Here is a 25,278-nt window from a genome sequence, read left to right as displayed (position 1 = left end):
TCACATGGAAAAGCAAAAAACTCAGGATAACCAAAATAATCCTGTACCATAAAGGAACTTCTGGAGGCACCATAATCCCTGATTACAAACTCTATTACAGAGCTACAGTACTGAAAACAGCCTGGTGTTGGCATAAAAACAGACAGGAGGACAAATGGAACCAAATTGAAGACCCACATATCAATCCACACACACCTACAAACACCTGATTTTTGACAAAGAAGCAAAAAATATAAAAAGGAAAAAAGAAAGCATATTCTTGTGTCTTTTCTTGGAATCTTTTCCTTCTGTTTGTTTGTTTTGTTTAATTCCATTGTGTTCATTTTGTTTTGTCAGGTTAGATATTAGGTCATATTATTATCCCTCAGAAACCTGTTTATTTTCTGAGAAGAGACAGAAAGGGAATGGATCCAGATGGGAGGTGAGGTGGGGAGAGACTGGAAAGAGTAGAGGGAGGGGAACCAAAATGAGGATATGTGAAAAATATATTTTCAATAAAAAGAAAAGAAAAGAGACAAGTAACATAATAGTTGTAAATTTGGAAGATATACATAAATACTTGTGTACATAGCAGACATTTCTTTATTGTCCTAGAATTGTGGCTAGAGCTAAGAAAGTGTCACCTGCAATCTAAAGTAAGAAATGGCATACCCTCATAGTAAATATCGCAGCACAGACTCCAACAGCATTTCACCAAAACCAGGTATTCATCACATCAGATGCACATCTTTAGAAAGGCAATGACAGGAAAACAAATGACTGCATTTAGTAATTAAGAACGATTTTGCTTCAGCGGTAGGAGCTAATGCCAAGATGCAATGAGTTGGAGAGATTACAAATGAATTAGACTAACTAGGGCTGAATATGTCTTGAGAACTTTTTCTTTCTTGAGGAAGGAGGGAGACACTCTGATAAAGAATCCAAGAAAGAAAAAATTGAAAACTGGAGCAAAGGGAGACAGAACAAAATTGGAGGTGACAGAAAGCAGTGAAGTAGGTCAAGGTCATCGAAAGGCTCAAAGGAAATAAGCTGAATATGATTGCCCAAATGGTTCCATTGGTAAAGGGACTTCTGTAGGGAGTCAGCTAAAAGGCTCAGGTAAGATTTGAATTCTCACTTTTGAATTCCTATATTTAGTTTGCTGATCACCCTGCTCATAACATACTAAATACAAACTTCTTTAGAGAACATATTTCACAACATGCTTTGCGCTGACCTGTTAAGAAAGGTACTATAATTGCAGCTAATAAACTTCCACACCAGAGAATTTACCACTTCAAAAGCATATTAGTTTCTGTTATCAATCAGGTTTTAGTACTTTTTTGTATAACAAAGACTTCAAACGTGAAATTCCTCTAAAAACTTCTAGAAAGTATTAGAAAATGAGGTCTCAATTAAATGCTAATAAACTTTATTTCTCTCACATAGCAGGCATTTTCTAAATTAACCTTATTTTGTCATAACTTACAGCAAAATAGTAAAATAGACTTTCAAAAGATTTTTAACTTCTTTCATATCTAGATGACTATAATTATCTCTACATCCTCTGGGGCTTATAATTTGATGGCATGTCATTCCTAATAAATAGCCCAATTCTGCATTTCTAATATAATCCTATCACATCTTATTATTAGGTGATCATTAACACTTAAACCCAATGATTTATTCTTGCCCTCAATTAATATATACTGTCATCTCTTATGAAAAAGATTAAAGGAAACAGAGAATGTGTTCTCCCTGAGGAGACAAGATGCAGTTTGTGTTAAACTGGCAAATGGAGCTCATGAGCAGCTCCAACACAGAGTACCCATTTTCCTCCAAATTTCACTTGGTGTAAATGACAACAACTGCTGGGACACAAGGAGCCCAATATGAACCATGCAGAGAGAAAATCTAGAGAAGCAACTCCCTTGTTCTAGTGACTGAAGAACCTCAAGTGGGTTTCTAATATTTTAGTTTAAGGAACCTGTGCAAGAGTCGGTTTGCACAAACATTGAGTACAATGTTAAATAGCTCCTAAGAAAAGGATACCTGGAACTGATTGGACAATTCTGTTTTGCTTGTACTACATCCAGGTTTGATTTCCTGGCAATGGGACTTTTGACAGCCGCTCTCAGATAGTGTTCACTCTGTCACATCATCTCAATGCCGGGAGTTGTGATGAAAAGAGTCAGAGCAGGCAAATAAGCCTATTTACTTCAGTGGGAGCCAGCTAAGAAAAGGAAGACAGCCAGCTATGGAGGTGAGCAGAAGAACCGTGGTGGAGAGGAGCCCACAAGTCTCTCATTTCATTATTCTTTATTCAAGATTTGACAGCCACTCTAAAAAAAATAACTCTTCAACAACAGAAAACAAAAGGTCTTATAGATTTATTTAGCCACTTCAATATCTAGTCAAATAGTAATTTCCGCAAGTGATGGGATTCAGATGAGATCTTATAATATTCATGGTTCTTCACTGTGAGGGTAGTATTTATTTTGGATCAAACTGAAAGACTCTTCAACCACTAAAGCAAACTAGATTTTGTTAATGTAGCTATCAGAATGCTCAATAAAAAAATGTAATACTGCAAGATCTCAGAATCAGATTAATAATGAAAGCAAAGTTCTTAGATATACTAAGACGACTTCTAGTATAAACTAATGAAGACTTTGCATTTAGAACAGACCCAAAGCAAAGTTAGGAAGGGCTCCACGGTGAGTGATCATTCTAATATCAACTAATGGTAGAATAAAACAGGCTAAAAGAGTTGGAAAAAAATCAGCACAAACTTCCTCCACATCTGAAAGAAAAATGGGACAAGAAGTCTCTTAATAAGAGCTGGCTAAAGTTTATACCATTTTCTTAGAAAGAGGGGAATAAATATTAATTTGAAACCTGTACTCTATTGCTTATTTGCTGCATTTTAAAACAAGCAAAATCTGTGTATTTCTGAGGTCTATAACTAGAGTTCAGTCATTTGCAGATCTTTGGTTGTTATAGGAGCCCACCAAGATAGGACTGTGTGAACCCTGTTGAACTATAGGCAAATTATACATTGTTGGGACTAATTGAGTCCTGGCCTTCAGCTGCTCTTCCCTGCTAGAGCCTTCTAATTGAAGTTACTAAAAGCTGTGCTTTGCCTAGAGAATCAGAGGATGGGATTTTTCACCTGTTGGCCATTGACTGCAGGGTATTTAAGCCTCCGTGGTGCTATTAAAGAAGGGCTTTTGTACCAGCGATTGGAGGTCACTGTGTTGGTCTGTCTCTTCGTGTTTCCTCAACCTCCTTGCCCGAAGCTAGCAAACTGGATTCTAGCGTATAGAGTGCGGAGTGCGGCAATACATAAAGTTCCACCTTATAAAACAGCCCCTTAACACGCGTCTGGAAAGGACAGCATCTCATGTGGCTCATTCTCTGAATGCATCCATACAGCAGAAACTTCTTCATGAAAAACGCAGAGATGACAGTTCAGTAATTCATGAGAGAGGGCTACCAGCACATGTGAATAAATACCAAGTGAACAAGAGATCACACATCCTGTGATAACCCAGGGAATCACTCCTCACACTCTTCTGAAAAAGCACACGGCCACACATTGCCGACCAACGTTTCTGTCTCATTACATGAAGTTAGCAGAGAGAAAGAAATGACATATATATCCCATACATATTCCCAAGGCACTCCAAATATACTGGGTGCTTTGGAACATATTTTTGGAATAAGTTAATAAACTCAGAGAACAGAAACTTTCAGTTCGTGTGACCCAAAAAGATTTCAAGGAAAAGGCAAACTCAGCAAACCTGAAAGTATTTGAGACGGAACACATGGTGTGGGGAGGAAAAACAAAGAAAAATGTCATAGTCTGAAACAGATGAGGAAAACCTTACATCTGCCTGCGACTACAGAGCCTTCTCATGTGTCTTTGCTCTTAGATCCCCCTTTACCTTGGAGCTCCTGCTAGAAACAACAGTTGCTTAAGTGAAAGAAACTCCATTTTATTTGTTCTTGGTGGTAAAAGTAAAACATTTTCTCTTATTTCCAAGTTAGAGCTAAACTTATCAGTGAAGTCTTGATATACTATAACAATTTCCAGATTACATGCTATGGGCTGAATTATGGCCCCTCAAAAATTCCTTTGTGGGAGGCCTAACCCTCTGTATCTTAAATTTAATCAAATTGACAATTGGGCCTTCCAAGAAATAATGCAACAGAAATGAGATTTAAGATAGGTCCTATTCCACTAAAAAATGTGTTTTTAGAATGACATTTAAGCCCCATCCAGAGAAAAGGTGGTGTAAAAAGAAAGAAACAGCAAATACAACCAAAAGAAGCCTGGAATAGAGACTTCCCTGGAGTCTCTGAATGGATCCAACTTGCTCGTGCCTTAATCTCAATCTTATAGGCTCTATTGTTATAACAAATGCAATAGCCACTGTTTGATCCACTCCAACAATGTGGCACCTTTTGATGGTCCTCTAGTGTACCAATACGCCACACCTCATCTTAGCAACATATCAGCCAGGCTTCGGTTAGTTTCCTCTTCTTCCATTCCAGGTGACTGGAAGAGTCTAATGCATTTGAATATTTGAAACTTTGAAAAGCTGCAGGATTAACTCAATGGAAGAAGGTAGGAGGCCTCCCACTTTGTAAGGAATGGGCTATACTGTACAAACCAGTGCAGCTGGAGATGACTGGGCCCTTGACGTTACTCCCGTCACACCGCAAAGTGACTGCATCCACAGAGCCCTCTCTTAGCAAAGGAAAAAAGAAAGTATTTCTATAACAAGGCAATGACCTCTACTGGAAGTTTCACAGAATTACAAAGATCCCAGTTAGGGAGGAAGGGAAGGAGAAAATCAAAACAAAATATGTAAATATATAAGCAACAGAACAGGTTTAAATGTTAAGAAGCAGTGACGGAAGAGAAATTTACTACAACCACAAAAAAATTTAAATTAAAAGGAAGTGTATTGAAGGGAAGCTATTTTCAATCATGATGTTCATTATTATTTCTAGTTAAGTGAATGTGGACAGTGGAAGGGAAGCATGGGTTATCTCCACACCTGCTTCTTCTGAAGGACTTTCAGGTTCTTTCTACTCAGTGTTGTCTCCCATCTTCCCACCTACATCAACAGCATCATTTACTGAATAAGAAATGAACCCTCAACAAGCTCCTCCAGGAAGTCTGTAAACACTATAAAATGTGGAGAGCACCACAGTGAGATGAGAATCCGTTCTCTGGCATTGTCCAGTAGGAAAACTCAAATTCCATCCCAGGAGTAACTGCACGGGAGGCAGCTCTCCTGTATTTGATCTACTCACTCAAGCCATACAGTACAACTCGTAAAACAGGCAGCTTGAATTAACAGCCCTTTAATTAGTCTTTGTTTTTCCCCTTTTAACACCTTAAAACTCAACAAATGACAGCTTGGGAACTCATGATTTCCAAAGTTTCCCATGAATTTGCTGATCCTTCCGGCCCTGCCATTAATCATCCTGCTGTCAGGGAAGAAGGGAGTTTGAATTTTAATTTTTCTGGATAAATGTATTTCACCCATCCAAATTACCTCAGCAATTTACTCCAGAGCTTTAGAAGCTGTGAGTACATTGCAGTTCAGATTCCTGTCATCTGTTTTCCAAGCTGGCTCTACAGTTTATCATGATAAACCATTCGAAAGCATGGCACTAAAAAACAATCAGCTTTCCTGCTCATAAAGGAAGACAATTTTTCTTGTAAATGGTCCACAAATCAGAATATATCAATTCGTTCACAAGTGTTATGTATCTGTAATGCTGTCAAGATGCTCGGAACATGTCACACAACAACAAAAAACTTGCATTTGCATTGATGACCAATTGTCATATGTAGTTTCTCTCACCTTGACCAATTTGAAGAAACCAGCATAGATCATGGAGTTAAGAGGCAGGGCAGAATACACAATTTTTTTTTTTAGGCTTCGTTTTAGGGTTTTTTTGTTTGTTTGTTTGTTTGTTTTGGTTTTGGTAGTAGGCAGACTCCAGCACACTAATATCTATTTCCTGATTTGGTTTGAATATGGGCATCAATATACAACATATGTTCTGTACAATTATAAAATTGTACAACCTAAATATTCGCCAGTAGAAAACTACCAGGTTTGGACTGCCACTTGACTTCCTGTTGCCAGCAAGATGTAGCACTCCCAGCTCCAGCACCACATCTACCAGCATGCTGCCGAGTTCCCTGTCATGATGCTGATGGACTGAACCTCTGAAACTATGCAGAGTTCTCAGCTCATTTTCCAGCACCATGTCTGTCTGAATGCTGCATGCACGCTCCTTTCCATAATGATAATGGAATGAAATCTTTCTTAGGCCCTACAAGGAAATATGGACCCACATTGGAATGCAAAAATAATTGTTGTTGCTCTTTTACTCTTTGCTCTACCCAGCTCCCAAATAAATGCACACAGAGGCTTATTCTTCCATTTGAATGCCAGGCCTTAGCTTGGCTTATTTCTAGACAGCTTCCCTTATTTTAAATTTTCTTCTCTACATTTTGCCTCTGGACTTTTACCTTACTCTATACCTTTCTTTATTTCTTACTGCATGGCTTGCGGTTGTAGCTGGGTGGCTGACCCCAGGAGTCCTCTCTCCTCCTTTCTCATCCCAGATCCTTGATTCCCAGATTTCTCTTCCTATTTATTCTCTCTGCCTGACAGTCCTGCCTATCCTTTCTACTTCCTTGATATTGATTGGTCAGCTCTTTATTAGACCAATCACATGTTGTAAACAAGCAAAGTAACACAGCTTCATAGCACAACCACACCAGTCAGAATGAAATACGCCCCCTAATGTATCAAAGGCCATGCAAGTTTCCAAGAGAGCAACCCCTAACTTGAACAGAGACTCCCTACTGGATCAGAGTCATTCCACCCACTAGAAATCCAGGCCACAAAGACCAAAAGACCAAACAGGAAACAGAAACTAAGGAATAAAACACCCATCTAAAGAAGACAAACTCAGAAATCAGCACCTAGACCTATAATGATCCAAAACCCAGATGCCTAAATTGCAGTGTAAGAACACAATCAATACCCAGGGCAATTTGTCACCATCAGAGCCTAAGTTATCCTACTACAGCAAGCTTTGAGTATTCCAACATGTCTGAAGCACAAGAAAATTAGCTTAAAAACAACTTTATGAAGATGATAGCGGTTCTTAAATAGGAAATTAAAAAAAACAACTCCAAGAAATTGAGGAAGAGACAAAAATACTGGGGGAAATCAGTAAATCCCTTAAAGAATGCCAAGAGAGCCGGGCGGTGGGTGGTGGCGCACGCCTTTAAACCCAGCACTCGGGAGGCAGAGGCAGGCAGATCTCTGTTAGTTTGATGCCAGCCTGGTCTACAAGAGCTAGTTCCAGGACAGGAACCAAAAGCTATGGAGAAACCCTGTCTTGAAAAAAAAAAGAATGCCAAGAAAGCCCCTGCCAAAAGCAAACTAAAGAAACAGGAGAAGGAAACTGTTCAAGACATGAAAATCAAAATAGAAGCAATAATGAAAGCATAAACTGAGGGAATTCTGGAAAGGTGAAATCTGGGTGAGTGAACAGGAATTATAGACACAAGCATCACCAACAGAATACAACAAATGGAGGAGAGACTCTCAGGTGTTGACGATATGGTAGAAGAAATAGAAGTCAAAGAAAATGTTAAATCTAAAAAACTCCTAACATAACACATTCAAAGACCAAACCTAAGAATAATAGGCATAGAAGGAGAAGAATCGCATGTAAAAAACCCAGAAAATATTTCTGACAAAATCACAGAAGAAAGTTTTCATAACCGAAAGACATACCTATAAAGCAACTGTTTGGTTAGAACCTCCAGCTGATTTTGGGCCATGGTGGTCTGATAGGATACATGGGGCCATTCTAATTTTTTTGTATCTGTTGAGGTTTGTTTTGTTGCTGAATATGTGATTAATTTTTGTGAAGGTTCTATGAGGTGCTGAGAAGAAGGTATATTCTTTTATGTTTGGATGAAAAGTTCTATAGATGTCTGTTAAGTCCATTTGAGTCATAACATCTGTTTGTTCCCTATTTCTTTGTTGACTTTTTTGTCTGACAGACCTGTTCAGTAGTGAGAGTGGAGTGTTTATATCTCCCACTATTGGTGTGTGGGGTTTAAAGTGTGATTTGAGTTTTGGAAATGTTTCTTTTTACATATGGGGCTTCCTTGTATTCGGGTATTGAAAATTCGTCTTGGTGGATTTTTCCTGTGACTAATATAAAATACGTTTCTTTGTATCTTTTGATTGATTTTAGTTTGAAGTCTATTTTGTTGACTATTATGATAGCTATACCAGCTTGTTTCATGGACCCATTTGATTGGAAAAATTTTTTCCCAAACCTTTACTCCAGGGCAATGTCTGTCTTTGAGGTTGAAGTGTATTTCTTGTATGCAGCAGAAGGATGGATTCTGTTTTCTTATCCAATCAGTTGGCCTGTGGCTCTTTATAGGTGGTAATTCTTATATCTTAAATTAACCTGTATCTATTAATCTGTGTATCACCACATGGATATGACTTACTGGCAACAATCCAGTGTGTCTGTCTTCTGCAGGCAGCTACATGACTTCTCACTGACTCTGGCTACTCTCTATATACATCTTTTCCATCCTTTCCTGGCTATGTTTTGTTAAGCCACTGGCCAAAATCAGCTTCTTTATTAACTAATGGCAACAAAGCATATTCGTAGCACACAGAGGGGAATCCCACATCACCTCCCCTTTTCTGTCTAAATAAAAAGGAAGGTTTTAACTTTGACATAGCAAAACTACATACAACAAAACAGTTATCAAGAAAGAATTATAGTTACAATATTTATATCTACTTTATCTTTTATCATAACTAAGGAAAACTATAATTATAACTGCATCAAAGACCCCAGAAGGATATAATAATTCCTAAGTTAACAAGAAGTGCATTGTAAGCAACTTCCAAAACTCTAGAATTGACAGAGACATCTTGCTGACCAAACAGTCATCCAAAGTTCTTCTGTACCATTAGGGCATCCATCTTAAGCCTACAAGCCCATAATATCTGGTAGACTTTTCCATGAAACAGGAAATATGAAGATCGCTTATGCTTTTTATTGGTAAAGTTCATCAGTTGCTTTCTTCTGTGTCCTGCAGAATATCTTGCAGACACTTTCATGAAGCAGGAACCCTGAAAAATTGTCTCACCTTTAGGCAGGTTCAGCAGTCATTTTTCTGTGGGTCCTGCATATCCATTTCATACAATATACCATTAATCAGTACAGGCCACAGCAGTCTCTTGCCCAAATGGCTAACAAATTCCATAAGAAGCCTCTTCGCAGCTCATCATCCTCTTGAAGTAGATTGGTGCTGCCAGGAGCAGATGTCTCATTGTCAAAAGTCCTAAGTTCTTAAAATATTTTAAATCCCATATTCTGTTAGTCTTTGAAAAATTTGAAGAATAACTATCCATCTGAAAAATATCTTTATACATCTCGAAAGCCTAATTAACATGACTACAAGCTTGACTACTGTAGATGACTATCTATTAACTGTATTATAAGCCATACATTATATTTTTAAATGAGCTGCACAAACACCTTTTTATTACCAAATACTCAGGAAAACAGATGCAAAAGTGCTCTCACTCCAAAATTAACTCTAATAACCTCCCCTACCAGTCACCTATGGGATCAATGTCCCACCATCCAAAGAAGAAGAAGACTAAGTTGGCATCCAGTGTCCTTATAATTGTACTGTAACATCCCTCCTGGTTATAGAAACCTTTTCCACAGTCACTACCAACTACTGATGTTGGCACCTCAAGATCTTCAGTCTGAGACAGTCCTACCCTGACCCTTCTTTGCTGCCTCTTTGATATTTCCTACTTATGCCAAAAAAGTCTGTCATTTTGTTAATTTTCTAAAAGCAATACCATGACCCACCTGTTGAATTAATTCACTAGTTTTTCTACATTAAATGCCACTACAGAGACTCAGTATAAGGGGTTAAATGAATCACCTCAAAAGCAGTTAAGTCCTAGCTTCCTGCACCTATAAGATTATTTGGAAATAAGTCTTTGTAAATGAGGTCATTAGAGAGGACACTAGTGGAATATGATGTGTTCTTATAAAAAAAAAAACAGGAAATCTGAGCAAAAAGACAAATCTAGTTGTGAAGAGACAATGTGGGTAAATAAAGGAAGCCAGTCTTCCATATGTCATGGAGAAAAGACTAAAACCAATCCTTTACTCAGTGCCTTAGGGAAAACTCTGTCAATACTTTGATTTCAGACTCCCTAACTTCCAACACTGTGGGGCAATACACTAGTGGTTTTTTAAACATGGTCAGTTGTAGCATCTTGTTATAGCTCAGAATGATAATAAAAATCACAATCAGAAAAAAAACCCCAATGAATATTTTACTCATATCAAATATGGAAAATTAAATATACTTCTATTTTTATTAAGCTTGAGGATGTAATTGTTATAACAATTTCAATGCCATTGTTTGCATTCTGGGATCCTTTCCTAGGGACAGAAAATAGTAGAGTTAGAGTTATGCTTTGTAATTTCCTTAATAATATTTATGTAAAGGGCAGCCACATTTGAGCACAACTGGTCACATATTATAACAGAAAAAGACTTAAAATGCCAAAATACAAATATAATTTATTTATATAAAACCACTAACTTCTAATGTAGCTTAAAAACTCTTAATAGAGATTTTATTTGTGCCAGTGAAGAGATCTCACTCAACCTTCTTCTGTAGAGAAGAAATGTCTGAAATCAAGATCAAGTTGTTACAGAAAAATTCTGGGGAAGAAACACTTTGGAATCCTTTGACTGGATGTCATAGTCAGCCATAAACTCTGTCTCCTTAATTTGTAAATTTCCAGGTTTGGCTCATGGGTTTATTCTCAGATTCCTGGAGGACTTGGGCATGTCCTAACGGAAACTTCCCAGGAGTACCTAACAGAAAAGATTCCCTCCAGAGACTTTTTTCTCTGTTGCCCCACTCAGGTTCAGCCCTGCATGATACGACTTTTCTCTTGGTCCTGAGGAATATGTTCAGAGTCTCCTGAACTTGCTTCTGATATCTGGCACGTTCACATTCACTCCGTCACAGCTATCCTTTCATCCTCATGCCTAGACAAGCCCTAATGTGCATATTTAGCTCCACATTATTTTAAAGCAACTGGGGAGGGTGACTTTAAACTTTGTTAGAACAACCTTTCATGAAACATTATTTCCATTCCCTACTCAGAGGCATCTGCTCCTGTATATGTATGTATATGCTGAGCACATCCAATTTACAACTTCACAAATAGCTGCTTATCCAGCCACCAAGGGCAAAATGATTTATGTAGAGTGAGCTGTAATAAGCACAGGTTTCATTTATTTTCTATCATGGCTGTAACTCCTAGGGGGAGAAGAGTTGATTTAAATGCCAAAGAAAAAGAAAGAAAGAAAACGAAACAAAAATTAATCACACCATGGCCTGGTGAATCACAATTGTTTATAAAGTTTGATGGTTCAAACTGGGATACAAAGCTTACTGGGGAATGTGGAACTGAAGAGATCAGGGGAGAAGATAGATGAATATGAGCGTCTTGGAGAAATAATTGTGCTGGTGACAGTGGAGGCAGAGGTTGTCACCTACAAGCTGTGTGACTAGAAGGCAGTTACTAGACACCTTCATTCTTCAGTATCCATCTGGAGCTCTCTCACTTTCATACCCAAGGATGACCACCAAACAGAGAATAGAAAATACAACATTTAATGGGCATGGCTGGTGGAAAGCTGTCTTTAAAATCTGTTTTTATCTCTATTCTGTATTCTCAGGAGGGCCTCCAAAACTCTCTTCTGAATAACTTCAGAAGCTCCCATCTGTTTATCTTTATCTGTGGACTCTTTTTTTTATTAAATTTATTTATTTATTAAGAATTTCTGCCTCCTCCCTGCCACCACCTCCCATTTCCCTCCCCCTTTCCCGATCAAGTTCCCCTCCCTCATCAGCCAGAAGAGCAATCAGGGTTCCCTGACCTGTGGGAAGTCCAAGGACCACCCACCTCCATCCAGGTTTAGTAAGGTGAGCATCCAAACTGCCTAGGCTCCCCCAAAGCCAGTACATGCAGTAGGATCAAAAACCCATTGCCATTGTTCTTGAGTTCTCAGTAGTCCTCATTGTCCGCCATGTTCAGCAAGTCCGGTTTTATCCCATGCTTTTTCAGAACCAGGCCAGCTGGCCTTGGTGAATTCCCGATAGAACATCCCCATTGTCTCAGTGTGTGGGTGTACCCCCTCGCGGTCCTGAGTTCCTTGCTCGTGCTCCCTCTCCTAAAGCTCCTGATTTGGACCTTGAGATTTCTGTCCGGTGCTCCAATGTGGGTCTCTGTCTCTGTCTCCTTTCATCGCCTGATGAAGGTTAATATTCAGGAGTATGCCTATTTGTTTGTCTTTGGATTCACCTTCTTATTTATCTTCTCTAGGATCGCGAATTATAAGCTCAATGTCCTTTATTTATGGCTAGAAATCTGTGGACTCTTTAACACTCTGCCCTTTTAGTAGTATTTCCTTCTCTTTTACTCTTCCACCAAGATACCCACACTTACTATACTCAGTGACCATGAGGACTTCTGGGAAAAAGGAAATACCTCCCCTTCAAAACTGTTTCCTGCTCTAGAACACAGGAAAAGGCTTAATTCCTCTAATCTATACAGCATGAAGAGTACCCATGTCTCCATGCCGAACTGGAGAACCCAGGGAGACAGGAAGTAGCCATATCTTGAAATCCTACTTGCTGAGCCTCTCTCCTTAGAGATCCATTTAACTGCAAGGGGAGGGATAGAGGAAGGAAGGAAGGAAGGAAGGAAGGAAGGAAGGAAGGAAGGAAGGAAGGAAGGAAGGAAGGAGAAGGGAAGGGAAGGGAAGGGAAGGGAAGGGAAGGGAAGGGAAGGGAAGGGAAGGGAAGGGAAGGGAAGGGAAGGGAAGGGAAGGGAAGGGAAGGGAAGGGAAGGGAAGGGAAGGGAAGAAAAAAGAAGAAAATGGTCATGAGGCCATTTGGGGATTTGCTTTTGAGCACTGAGACATAAGGCCAACCCAACTCAGTGTAGAGTGTGTGACTGACACTAAATTCAAAGCTCAAATTCATTCTGCTCAGAAGCTACATTATGAATCAGAACTATCCTTTCTTTATAATAATGAAATAGATGTAGAATACCTTTGTGCTGCTGCTTCATCTGACTTTCAGGTTTCAGTCAATGATGATACACTTTCATAACAAAATACCTTCTGATTTGGAAAGTGTTGAGTCATCACCTCATGAATATAGACAAATATTTACCTCATGGAGTTAAGACAAGTATTTACACAATCCTTGGAGTCACATGAGGACGGGACTTGAAGCTTCCAGGCCTCAGATATTCAGAAAATGGGAAATAATTCTGGTTTAAACTGAAGTGTGTTAGAGAAATTCAAGTCACTGCCCTTCCTTTAGGGGTGTCTCCAAAGCCCACAGAGTACAGACATATCTTTCATGTACCTCAGTACAGACATATGTATCATGTGCCTCAGAAGCTCATAGAAGCTTAGATGCTCCAGACTTCTTCAATGGAGAAGAGGCTCTTACTCATGTGCATGAAACTAGCCACTGGTCAGACAAGCACCATAATTATCCATCCAGCCTTGTGGCCATTTTGAAAAGAGGAGTCCTTAGATTTCTTTTGCTTTAAAACTTTCAGAGCAAAGGAAATAAAATAAGAATATTTTTCTTTAACAATACCCCCTTCTTTCCATTCTCAGTTAATACACAGAGTACAGCAGAGCTCCTAAATAAAAATCCAGGAACCGTGGCGCACAGGTCACCAAAAAGGATAAAGAAACTTGGGTACCTGCTTCTCACATTTGTAATAAAAGTAAGCAATGAACCTACAGCTCTCAGCATTTTATAACTGAAGTGATTTCTTTGATTCTGTGGGTTTTGCTTCACTTTTAAGGGTCACTTCTTGCTGAGTCTTTTAAGATACGCATGTCATAGCTATGGCCTGACTCCTCTAATCTACACAAGGCTGTTGAAAATCTGCCCTCTTAACCCAACCTGTGTTCTGCCTGAGTTTCCGGCAGTATGTTGACTGTTTCTTTCTTTGGAAATACAAGGTTCTGCATCTGTTCAGACAAAAACATCTGACCTCATTCCTTCTCTCAGGGTCACCAAGGAGGCCACTATATCTATCTCAACACTCTGACAGTGCCTGCAATGGTATTTCTTGTGTCCTCCACAACCAAACAAATTCCTACCGTCCTCACCTGGAACTGAGCATCGACTTCCATTCTGACCCTCATAAGAGACAGCTCTTTGCTTCTGTTATTATTTTTTCCCTCGGTGTTGTTCCCTTGGATAATGACTTCCTCATCCAAGTTAATTTTAGCAAATACCTTAATGTATAAAGCACTATAAATACAACTCCATCACTGAAGGTAGAGATATCGGCAAAGGGATGCTGTGGTGAGAATTGGTATCCTGACCTTCCCTGGCCGCCTTCATCTCCAAAAGCCTCAAAGGCAATTAATTGCCTTTGGCAGATTAACTAACTACAAAGCCTGTTTCCTGAGAACAAGTTATCAAGACTGTCTGAATTATTCCAACTAAAAATTGAGGAACAAATCATGACTAATAAAGCTAAATTCATGCATTCTTGAGAAGGAAAATTTCAATCACTCTCTGGGCACTTTGGGGAAGCCATGAATAAATAAATAAGTGAATGCAAATAGTTCATCCCTCAGAGATGAATCCCTAAGAGGATGTCCTTTTCTTAAACTCACCTGCATTTGAAAGTAGCTCTCCTGCCTGACAGTGATCTGGCAGCATTGGTGAGCAGGAATGATCAATGTTCAGTCTGTAATCTGTGCACGTAATTGGTGACAGCCTCCACAAAGACACTAACACCCTGACTTGGTGCCATGATGTTTTCAAGGTAATTTGTATCATAATGATTCATTTATAAACATGTACAAGCAAGATTGCATTGCAAACAATTTAATCACTTATTCACATTCTTTGGATCTAAAGAAAGTGGTGTAGCCTTTCAGAAATCAATACTCAGCCTAAACCTAATGGATTATTCATTAAGGTTTTTCCTGATGTTGAACAGGATTTGCTCCCAACAGGGTCCTCAGCAAAGCTGGGTTTGAGAGGTAGAATCTGTCCAACACATCCAGCCAGCCTGAAGATTTTCTAGGTATGAAGGATAACAAGAGTTTATATAGCAGTGGTGAACAAGAATTAGTCCGTGGCAACTCTGAATCAAAGCAGAAGGATGCTGATTCATGAACATCAGCCCTAGTTCATTTTCCTTTTCAGGGTGTTTTCTTCATAAACCAAATTCCAGGGACCAGGGTAGTATCCTCTACTACAGAAGAGCTGCAGCAGGCCCAAATGATACCGGAACTGAGCTAGTACGGTGAAGGCAATGCGCCCTAGCTTTTGCTACAAGGAAATTGGCAAGCAGCAAGAGGTGGGTTTTGCCTCAACCAACAATTCTAGGAAAAATGCTTCTTAGATCCCTGTGCCTCAAAGTCTTCTGATGTGGAATATATATAGAGAATAGGGCGTTATGGCTTCCAACAGCACTCTACACTGTTCTGATTAACAGATATCCTTCTGACCTGACCTTGGTCCATTAAAAGTGATGATCCAACCACACAGGACTGAAATCACCAGTTACAAGGGTAGTCTCCAGTTACAGGAGTGGACTGAATGATATACCCCTCATTTGGGGGACCCCTGGGAGACCCAGGGTTCAAGGTATAACCAGTGAAAGAGGATCATTTCCTCCTCAGCATAGTTAAATGCAGTGCCATATGTACGTATACATCACAAACGTATACATACACATATTCAAAGACATGCTCTGTTCTTTCTTGGAGAATATATTCTAATAAGGAAGACCAAAGAAGTCAAAATTGTTCAAGTCTCTAAAAATATGAAAGAGGATGTCATGGTGGCAATTAGGAGTGATAATGAATATGGAAGCTTTTGAGTGGAGGGTTTAAGGTAGATAGAGAAGCAAGAAAGTCTGTTTTTAAGGTGACCAATGAGTCAACACTGAAATGGTCAGAAACATCAACCAAGCAAAGAAAAGAAGGAAGAACATTTTGTACTATCAGAACACTTAGTGAGTTCTTCTTCACAACACTAAGGCCTTGACGACTTCATTGAGAAAGGAAGGCTATCTGAGCTAGGCCTAGCTGCTAGGCAGAATCACACCTATATCTTCCTTTGCTTCTATTCTATTGCACTGATATTCAGTCCAGGAATGTGTGCCTGGATGCAGGATCTCGTCTAGGGGCCTTAGCTGCCCCCCACAGTGCAACAAAGTTGTTTCTACCACAACCTCCCACTGTTAGGTAAAGGACAAGCCAGTGGCGACAGCAAAAACAGTCACAAGGACTGTTCTCCCAGACAATACTGGTGAGGACTTGAAACATTTTCAAGCTGTGCCCCACCAAGGCAAAAGTTCTCTTTAGTCTGTTTTATCTGTAGCAAGAGCACAGGGCTCTTTCTCATTATAACTTGGATGGCACATTGAGATGCTATTCAAGAAGCTGTGTGAGGGAGTTTTGTAAATAAAACAGTGGGGGAGGAAATATGCTTGCTAACCTGTTCTTGGGACTTCCAAATATACTGTAAATGTGTTAACACGTTATCCTGATTTCCTTCAGAATAATTTATTTTTTTAACCTACAAAATATTATTTTTCGGTGGAGGACCGGCATCTGCCCGAACCGCGCTGTGCTACGCTCCTCTTTCCGCTCTCCGGCACCGGCCCGCTCACCGGCTGTAAAAAATGGTGAAAGAAACCACTTACTATCATGTTTTGGGGGTCAAACCCAATGCCACCCAGGAAGAATTGAAAAAGGCTTATAGAAAATTGGCCTTGAAGTACCACCCTGATAAGAATCTAAATGAAGGCGAAAAGTTTAAACAGATTTCTCAAGCTTATGAAGTTCTTGCTGATTCCACAAAAAGGGAGTTATATGATAAAGGAGGAGAGCAGGCGATTAAAGAGGGTGGAGCAGGTGGTGGTTTGGGCTCACCCATGGATATCTTTGATATGTTCTTTGGAGGAGGAGGAAGGATGCAGAGAGAAAGGAGAGGTAAAAATGTTGTGCATCAGCTCTCAGTGACCTTACAAGACTTGTATATGGTACAACAAGAAAACTGGCTCTGCAGAAGAATGTGATCTGTGACAAATGTGAAGGCCGAGGTGGTAAGAAAGGAGCAGTAGAGTGCTGTCCCAACTGTCGTGGGACTGGCATGCAAATAAGGATTCATCAGATCTGACCAGGAATGGTCCAGCAAATTCAGTCAGTGTGTATGGAATGCCAGGGTCATGGAGAACGCATCAGTCCTAAAGACACATGTAAAAGCTGCAATGGAAGAAAGATAGTTCGAGAGAAGAAGATTTTAGAAGTTCATATTGATAAAGGCATGAAAGATGGTCAGAAGATAACATTCCATGGTGAAGGAGACCAAGAGCCAGGACTGGAGCCAGGAGACATTATCACTGTGTTAGACCAGAAGGACCATGCTGTTTTTACACGACAAGAAGAAGACCTCTTCATGTGTATGGACATACAGCTGGTTGAAGCATTGTGCGGCTTCCAAAAGCCAATATCCACTCTTGACAACCGAACCATAGTCACCACCTCTCATCCAGGTCAGATTGTCAAACATGGAGATATAAAATGTGTGCTGAACAAAGGTATGCCAATATATCGTCGGCCATATGAAAAAGGACGTCTAATCATTAAGTTTAAGGTAAACTTTCCTGAGAATGGCTTTCTTTCTCCTGATAAACTTTCTTTGCTGGAAAAACTCCTTCCTGAAAGGAAGGAAGTAGAAGAGACTGATGAAATGAATCAGGTAGAACTGGTGGACTTTGATCCAAATCAGGAAAGATGGCGTCATTATAATGGAGAAGCATATGAGGACGATGAACATCACCCTAGAGGTGGTGTTCAGTGTCAGACCTCTTAATGGGCCAGTTACTGTTTGTCACTCTATATGCAGTAGTGAATGTGGGAAGGACTATAATCATAATATGCTCACTACTTGGCTGTTGTTCTTGTTTTAATATTCAACTATAGTAGTGTTTTAAAAGTTAAATGAAGAATAAACACAAATATAAAAGCTCTGAAAAAAATATATTATTTTTCGTTTCTGGTTCCTGAACTCACATCCTATCTTGGCTTCAAAACTTGTGTCCACTTCTCAGTGTAGCCTAAAACTTACATATTTAGAACAAGACTTTTTTAAGATTTGATGATGCAACATATTCCTCTTTAGGACAGAAAAATGTACAACTACAGTGAGTAACTTGCTGTATTAAGTTAGCTGAATCCATAAACAAATATTCTCAGTTCATTTATCCTAGATAAACTACGGATCTTGTCAATGGGAAAAACCTGGAGGAAAGTAATTTTTTTTATGTCAGTTCCCCACAAATTTCCAAAATCAATGTCTTAAAACCATCAGGATAATCCCAAACACAAAATGGACAAAGTGCTTAGAACAGTCTCTCATTGTGACTCCTGGTACGTCTCTTTTAAGTTAAAATGAAAGGAAACTCCGATGTTTAAAAAGCAAAATGACCCTGGAATGCAACAATAAAAATAAGTGGTCAGGGGTGAGAGGAGAAAGAAAAGTACAGAGTGAAAAGGTAGAAAAGTGGATTAGTGTAAGCAAGTTTACAACACAAAGCCACTTTTCAGAGTTTCTAAACATTGGTCTTGGAATTATTCATCAGGTTTTGCACATGTGTCTCAGCACAGTAACTTTTGTAGCAGCAGTCTATGGGAAGAGCATTCAGAAGGCAACCCTAGCTCTCCCAGAGAGTGTTTCAGTGGCTGCCTTATTGTCCCAGCTCCTTGTGGATTGGACCAGGCTGGTGTGCAGGGCCACGCTTTCATTCTCTAGACTCTTTTCTGGTTTAGTTAGTAACACACAGTGAGTACAGAGGGGCAAGGAGGCTCTGTTTTGGCTGCCACAGATGCCCATGCATCTAGAGAAGATACTTTGCTTTTGACAAGGTGAAGATGCCTCTTTAATATCTTGCTCAAATTTATTTACTTGTTAGGATGGGTCCATTTCTACCATGCAATTTTCGATCAGAAGCATGAAATTAAAATTAGCCAACTACATTCTAGCTGACAATGCGATGTGCTGAAAGCAGAATTGAAGTCAGCTATAACATTCCTGCTCAGAAAATTCTGTAAGAAATTTGCAAACCAACAGGAATTACATGTGCAGGCAAACAAGGAAAATACCCTTTTTGCTCATCTTTATCCAATATGAGGCTTTAGTTAACAGCTAGCTATATGCTGTGCAACCTAAAATAAAATTGAGCATATGCAACCTACTGATGGAAGCAATAAACATAAAAATGCATAAGAGCATCTCTCTGTAGTTTTTTTGTGAAAGGAAACTATTTTTAAAAACACAAAGACAAGATGAAAATTATCAGTTTACAACCATCCTTCATAGCAAATATAATTTTCACTTGATAGGATTTAATAATATAATTAATTCTGTGATCTTCAGTCATTTTATGACATTGAAACTCAGTGAACCATCAGTCTGGAAGATGTGAGTAGCAAGCAATATGGAAATAGCTGGGTGACAATGACGTCTATGTCTCACAGTCCACAATTCCATCTCCATAGAATCTGCAGGGAAGCCATCTATGCAAGCCAGACATAACACTGTAAGAGGTAATTGAACTCTTTCAGTTCCACATACAACAATTGGCTCCTATTCTAAGCCCAGCCAAATAGCCCTACAGTGAGTTAGAATGAGAGGGACCCAGGACCTCTCACACATCTTACCCAACCTCCTGCCCAGAATGATACACAGCACAAAATTTTTATCAACATGAGGTCATATTTCAACACATTCCTTCACAAAGCCAACACACATTATTGAACACAGTAGAATTCTAACTAGATGTCCACTTTCATTCACCCTCTTGTAAAAATCACATATAAATTACCACATTATTTGAATTGTTTTCTCTTGGTTCTAGATATGGAAAAGAACTTTGACTAAAAAGATGATCTATTAAAACTATTAAGAACTATTTAAAAAGTAGAAATCCAACATGGAACTATGTTGAGGTTTCCCTCCAAAATCTCTAATGAAAAAAGAAATAAACTTTTAAATGTATCTGATTACTTTTATGTTGTTTGCTGTCAAAATCATACGTAAAATTCAATTTTGCTTTTTTTGAAAAAAATTTTTAGTCTTTTTTCTTTCTAAAGTTTAAAATTTTTTTAAGGAAACAGTAGAAGGAATAAAAATACATTTCCAAATGTAAAAAGAATAACTATTTAAAAAACAAATATGACATAATGCACAAATAAATAGGGATTCTGAAATATCACAACATATGTAAATCGCTTTCATATCAAAGCAGGAATACATTCCCTGAGAAATCATATACAATAACCTTGAAGTACTTGCAAAATTGGTGTGGGAGGTCCTTCTGTCTATGTGTTGCTTTCATTGGTTAATGAATAAAGAAACTGCCTTGGTCTGATAGGGCAGAACTTAAGTAGGTGGGGAAGACAGAACTAAATGCTGGGAGAAGGAAGGAGCCAGAGAGATGCCATGCATCTGCCAGAGACAGATGCTGGGACTATTACCCGGTAAGCCACTGACACATGACAATACACAGATTAATGAAAATAAATTAAATTAAGATGTAGGAGTTAGCCAATAAGAAGGTAGATCTAATGGACCAAGCAGTGATTTAATTAACACAGTTTCTGTGTGGTTATTTTGAGGCTAAGCTAGCCATGCAGCTGAGACAAACAAGCTGCCCTCCTTCTCCTACACAGAATTTTGAATTTTTCATACCAATTATATTACTAAAGATGAAACTCACTGATCATTTCCATTAAACATAGTTTCTCTAGATTAATATAAACAGAATAATCATGGCAATACTATGTCTTACCAACCACTATAGTATACTGTATGCTTTAAAGTTAATATTGTAATCCCTTTATCTTACTTTACTGAAAAACAGGGCTTTCTTCCTGGTTTTATACTTATGAGTTTAATGTATATACTATAATTTATAAGTTTATAAACACCTCTAATCTAATAGATTATAAATCTCTTATGCTAACTTCTCTATTTATTATACAAGCTAAATAAGCAATACTTATAACCTTCTTTTGAAATCTAATTTATTGTTTGACTTGGAAGGAGACAGATTTTATGGCCAAGTTTACTCTTCATTCTGAGTATGTCTATTGGGCCTCAGTGTGCTCAGGACTTCAAACCAGTTGCTTTTCCCCAAATGTAGTCTCTTGTGTTGCTTCTTCCTCTGAGTTAGAAGTGATTGTCTCCTTGATTCAGAGCAGCTGCAATCAGCCTTGAGAGGTCTCCCTAAGATTGGATCAATTGATGTTCTCTCCTGTAAATCAATATGAGGCTAACCAGGCTTAGGAAACTCAAGAGGCCCCACCCCTCTTCACAGATATATAAGCAATTAGGAATTAATGTGAGGAGTGGATCTTTGGTGGTATAACCATTCATAACTTACCCATGTCCTACTAATTAACTCCCATATATGGCTAGTCATGTCTAGAATCATCTTTGAGGACAATCATTATACTCTGTTTAGAGTGGATAGAAATAGATTCCTCAGAACAAGTGATAGTATACTTTGATTGCTATGCTTGCTACCCATCCAGATTTCTGTAGGAGTCCTATGTCAGTCACTATGAGCACTGAACATTAGGCTACTCATCAATGCTATTACCAAAATGCTAAATGTTAAAGGGAAGAGTTCTAAAGGATGAGATTGATTTGGGATTCTCAGCATGCTTTACTTTGCTTCTCTGCTGAACAAATAGAAACTTAGGAAGAAAATAATTTATTTGTCTTACAAGTTGAAGTCAATTGTCAAAGGATGCATAGGCAGAATGCAAGGGATGAACCTGGAGGCAGGAACTGAGGCAGTGAACACGGAGTAACATGGCTTACTTTTTTGTGACCATGGCTTTCTTAGTCAACTTTCTTATCTCACCCAGGACCACCCACCAAGGGGTGGCACCACCTGCAGTGGGCTGACCCCTCCATAATCAAGAAGGTCCCCAGAAATGCCTAAAGTCCAATCCAATAAAGGAATTCCTACTTGAGGTTCTCCTCTCCCAGGAACTCTAGTCTGTATTAAGTTGATAAAATTTGACCATAAAGAGGAAGAGATTTGGAGATGGAGAAAAATGGTTTAGAATGTGTGGTAAACAAACAAAAAAGGACAATCTTTATTTGGGATTCAAGGACAGACACTAACTTTCTTTAGTTCATTAGATAAGAATCCCAACTATGGTAATCTTGTCTTTCTAGTCAACTTTACCATTTTCTCTAAAGTTGGCCCTTAGCAATGATTATCTGACCATAGGCATTTCTAGGTTAGTTACTAATATAAACCATCCTATTAAAGGCCCGATAGCTAGAGGACTCACTTATCACTTGTAAGTTCTCTCTCCTAAGACCCATGGAACATAAGTTAAATGGATTATGTAATGCTACCTCAAAGCTTAATGGGAAGCATTTTTCTTAGAAGAATATACTAAAATTCCCTGGATGTTCACTTCTGGGGCAGGTTGTGTCATAAGCACTAGTAAGACTTTAAATGTAATTCGAGTCCCAAGAGAAGTTACTATGACATATTATGGCTGACTAATAGGAAATTTTTTATACACAAATATTCCTAGACACTCTGACTAATGTAGGCTCTCAATGACTAACCAACATTGCCTCTTCTGACTGTTATTAAGTCATACACTAAACTAACATCATTACTGGGAAATATTGTAATCCCATTTTACAGAAGCATTAGCTATTTGATCTGTCTTACTCACTTCAACAGGCCACATTAGCAGAGTAGGATGAATAGTTCAGTTAATAATGGGCTCACCACACAAGTACTGGGGGCAACAGTGAGCATTTGTAACCCTAGCACTGGGGAGGTAGAATTGGGCAGATCCCTGAAGTTCATTGGTAACAAGTCTAACTAAATTGGAAAACTCCAGGTTAAAAAAGAGTATCTTCTCAGGAGAAAAAGTGGGGAGCCACTGAAAAAGACATACAATATTAGTCTCTGACTTACACACACACACACACACACACACACACACATATGCATGCATGCACATACACACATGAAAATATGAACAAATCATATATACACAAAGAAGGAAGAAAAGGAAGAGAAGAGGAGAAAGAGATGATGATGATGATATGATGATGATGATGATTTAAAAATTCATGTTAGACTGGTGGATTCAAAGCTAAAGCAGACTCAACACACAGACCTGATAACCTGATGAACTGAAGGACTTATGGATAATACACTCTACACGTAGATCCATTGTCCTCACTGTAAAACTCATCTTTAACTGTCATGGGAAAAAGATTGATTACCCAAGTCTCTGTAAGAAGAATAGGAAGTACCAGAAGTATGTGATATTAAAAGCATGTTCTATTCTGAGTCATGCCTGCTGACGTTAGACCTCAGATAAAAGTCTGACCTGTGCTTCTAAACCTTCTCTATTATTTACTAGTTCACCAACAGAATTAATTTTCTGCCCATAAGTCCATAGCTTATTGTCTCCCTTAACAATGTTTTCTCTATAACCCACCAGAATAACTTTTATGCATGACCCTACCCCCCACCAGTGTATGAAATACTGAGTTTCAGAATACAGCCTTGGCAACCAAGATCTATTCTGTTTAACCATAAGTTTCCAGGAAATTGCTTTTCTAGAATGCAGAGAACCATTAACAGAGCAAGTCCGCTTACCATGATTGTTTCCATGTGCTGGATCTTAGAGTCTGATGGCAATCATGTTAAGTATCAAGATAAGTATCTTAACATTTGATACCAGCAAAGGACTTGGCTAAGCAAGTACATCAGAAATAATCAGTAGGTTCAATCATAAAGACTTGCTGAAAATAATCACAAGAGAAAGGATCTTCACCAATCCCACATCAGACAGAAGACTGATCTCCAAAATATACAAAGAACTCAAGAAATTGGCCATCAAAAGAACAAATAATCCAATAAAAAAAATGGAGTACAGACCTAAACAGAGAACTCTCAACAGAGGGAATCTAAAATAACTGAAAGACACTTACGGAAATGTTCAACATCCTTAACAGAGAAATGCAAATCAAAACAACTCTGAGATTCCATCTTACACCTGTAAGAATGGCCAAGATCAAAAACACTGACGACAACTTATGTTGGAGAGGTTGTGGGGTAAAAGAAACACTCCTCCATTGCTGGTGAGAGTGTAAGCTGGTTCAGCTCCATTGGATATAGGGATGGCGATTTCTCAGAAAATTAGGAAACAACCTTCCTCAAGACCCAGCAATACCACTTTTGGGTATATACCCAAATAATGTTCAATCATGCCACAAGGACATGTGCTCATCTATATTCATAACAGCATTGTCATAGCCAGAACCTGGAAACAACCTAAATGCCCTCCGACTGAAGAATGGATAAGGAAACTGTGGTACGTTTACACAATGGAGTACTACATGGTGGGAAAAAATAATGGCATCTTGAAATTTGAAAACAAATGGATGGATCTAGAAAACATCATATCGAGTGAGGTAACCCAGACCCAGAAAAACAATTATCATATGTACTCTCTCATAAGTGGTTTTTAGACATAAAGCAAAAAAAAAATTCTACGATTCACAATCCCCGAGAAGCTAGATAGCAATGAGAACCCAAAGAAAGACATACATGGATATAATCTACATGGGAAGTAGAAAAAGACAAGATCTCCTGAGTAAATTGGAAGCATGCAGACCATGGGAAAGGGTGAAGGGGACAGGAAAGGAAGAGAGAGGAGCAGAGAAAATGTATTGCTCAATAAAATCAATAAAAAAATTATAGGACTATAAAAAAGACAATGTTTAGAGAGATTAAAAAAAACCAATAAAAAGAGGGGATGTATGCAAAGCTGTTAGAGTTCCCTAGAAAAATATTCAATAGGATACAAGGAGATACCTATGTACTCAGAGATTTATTATAGGAATTATTTTACATGGTTATAAAACCCAAGGTGTCACTTACACAATACACAAAAACTGAAAGATTAGGGATGCCGATATCATTTGATATGTACTCTAAGTCTACAAACCAGGATCTCACTGGTATGAGTTCCAGAGTCCCAAGATGAATGAACTGA

The 25,278-nt window shown here is 38.7% G+C and overlaps 1 pseudogene; it reads left to right on the top strand.

Moving 5' to 3' along the window:
- The first annotated feature begins 16,766 nt into the window (after positions 1 to 16,766).
- On the top strand, positions 16,767 to 18,206 carry LOC142851927 (dnaJ homolog subfamily A member 1 pseudogene; annotated as a pseudogene).
- Positions 18,207 to 25,278: the final 7,072 nt, after the last annotated feature.

The sequence above is a fragment of the Microtus pennsylvanicus genome, chromosome 6 (genome assembly GCF_037038515.1).
Source record: "Microtus pennsylvanicus isolate mMicPen1 chromosome 6, mMicPen1.hap1, whole genome shotgun sequence".
Lineage (NCBI taxonomy): Eukaryota > Metazoa > Chordata > Mammalia > Rodentia > Cricetidae > Microtus > Microtus pennsylvanicus.
The sequence above is the reverse complement of the archived record's forward strand: the minus strand, read 5'-3'. Positions and strand labels throughout refer to the sequence as shown.